General features: G+C 36.4%; 1 protein-coding gene across 1 annotated transcript in view; it reads right to left on the reverse strand.

The window, feature by feature from the left end:
• LOC145270872 (uncharacterized) overlaps positions 1-2,500 on the reverse strand; it is an 86,840-nt gene that overhangs the window by 37,160 nt on the left and 47,180 nt on the right. The gene's annotated exons all lie outside the window — the stretch shown is intronic.

Here is a 2,500-nt window from a genome sequence, read left to right on the forward strand (position 1 = left end):
TGCCGAGGACTTGTTAACTTTGAATTAGTTTCGCTTTTTATACGAAAAAGCCTTACCAACACACGAGAAGCCAAAATAGCAATAATTTTGTAAAAGTCGACGTAAATAAATCTAGATGCGACGCGCTTTCCCAAATCATACATATTATTATTTAGGACCCATATAAAAAGTTGTAAGCGATCGTAACGACATCGGAACCGTGTGCGAGAAAAGCCTTTTGAAGACATACACGAAATGGTCACACACACTTTGCCTTTTATATTTATAGACTAGCGAGCGGTACCCGGCGTTGCCCGGGTGTTTTTCGTGGTATGTGAAAAAAACCCGAAAATGTGAAAAAAAAACCCAGGTGCCCATGAAAAAAAAAACGAAGCCTTCATGACGCGCAGTTGGAAAATAGTAAAGTGTGACAAATAAAACAGGTGCGCGTTTTTGATTGACGTGACGGCGATAGGTATTCAGCAGTAAGCATTTTGTGCGGGACAGTTTTGAATGAGGTGAATAAATCGGTTTGTTTGTTTTTAAAAACCCGCTCCCTGCTTATTAGGAGGAGCGAAATGAAAGCTACAGTCTGATATGACAAAGTCGACATTGAACAAACGTTACTTAGCTCTCTTGAGACAACTGGCTTTCGGCCTGTGATTAAAGTCGAGTTTCGCTTTTTTTTTTATACCAAAAACCGAATGTAACGCATGCCGATGCGGGAAATGTCGAATAATTAACGTTTGAAAGTCAATAAAATTAAATAGACAGGCGAGCTCCGTGGGTAACTCTGAGATATTACAATTTATAGATGATATAAAAAGTTTTAAGAAGTTGTGAACCGAGCAAGTGCTTCTCTGAAAGAAGCCTTTTGTGGACATCGAGGAAAAGCGTACATACATACATACATTTTCGCTTTTATATATATAGATGATTTGCAGAGAATTGAATCTCCCTTGATCAATGCAGAAAAATTCCCCTGCAAAAATTCTTTTATAAGAAAGACTACTTTAAGGATTGGATTTTTTTCGATTTTCGATATCAGATAAATTTCTTTAGAAAACATATCTAAGAACACTGGCAGACACATAAATTACCTTTGTGTGAAATTTGAAACAGATGGGCTCAGCCGTTTCAGAACCTATAAGGAAGGAACTCTCACACACGCACAAAGTGACTTTTATATAAGAGTAGAGATAATGAAACAAACTTCTTAATATACTCAGTCATGAATATGCGAGCTACTAAATAAAGGTCATGGATATGCGAGCTACTAAATAAAGTTTAACTTATTTGCATATTCTTTCAAAAAACAAACTTTCATTAATTATTCATTTTTTTATAAATTTTTATTGGATGATTGGTTTCATTTAACTATTATGCCCAGTTCTATATACGTGCATTTTCTACATTGTGTATAGCTGCGTAGCATTTAAGATGAAAAAGTTCAAACACTGCACTGATGATTCCCGAAAGGATGAAACACTAGTGTCTGTATATATGAAAAATAATTATAGTAATAATTATATCAGTCCCTTTAAGAACTCAGTTATTATTGTTGAGCACTTTACAATTGAAATGAAAGTCGGTCACTTAAGCTTACATGTGCAGATCATAATGTTATAACCATTAGATCACACCAGCTGTCTAGAAATTTACACAACTGTATTTCTTATGATTAATGTTGGCCGTGTGGATTTGTTCTTTGCTAATGGAGACAGAGATGGCTTCATAGCTGGGTCTGAATCTCCCAACCGACTTAACAATCTTAACTGCACTGATGATTTCTGAAAGAAAGGATGAAATACTAGTGTCTGTAGGTTTTAAAAATTATTATAGTACTAATTATTTATATATATTAGTGGCCTGACAGATAAAAAAAAAACAAAAAAATTATTATAGTACTAATTATTTATATATATTAGTGGCCTGACGGATAGAAAAAAAAAAACCCCCCCAAAAAAACACATATTTCAAAGCAGCAAAACTAAAGCTGGCTTGTCAGCTACATTTGTGTGTGTGTATGTGTATATATATATATATATATATATTATATTTGAGACGAAGTAGGTTCATTTCACAGTCGGATTAGGACGAAGTAGGTTCATTTCACAGTCGGATTTCGGCGCGGTTTACTTGATCTGTGTTGGTTAATTGGAATTCTTGTGTGCAGGGCGTTTGCTCAGTTGGTAGAGTGCTTGCCTTGCATGCAAGAGGCTCGGGTTTCGAATCCTGAGTTCGGATGTGTCTAACTGATGAGCCCAAATGAGGGCGAAACTCGAGTCTTGGACTTCCGGTTCTTTGACTGTCATGACTCTTGTGGGCTGCGACGCTGTTTGGCTGTGGAATTTATTATATATATATATATACTAGCATTTCAGCCCGGCGTTGTCCGGGTGTTTGGATGTGTATGTTGAGCAAAAAAAAAAAAAAGTGGTAGTAGGAAGGCAGGCTCGAACCCGTACCCCAAAGGAGGAAAAGAACGGGGTAAAACCTAACGTTTATGCTGTCACGACCA

The sequence above is a fragment of the Euprymna scolopes genome, chromosome 46 (genome assembly GCF_053919585.1).
Source record: "Euprymna scolopes isolate OS-2025 chromosome 46, ASM5391958v1, whole genome shotgun sequence".
In the NCBI taxonomy this organism is placed as follows: Eukaryota; Metazoa; Mollusca; class Cephalopoda; order Sepiida; family Sepiolidae; genus Euprymna; species Euprymna scolopes.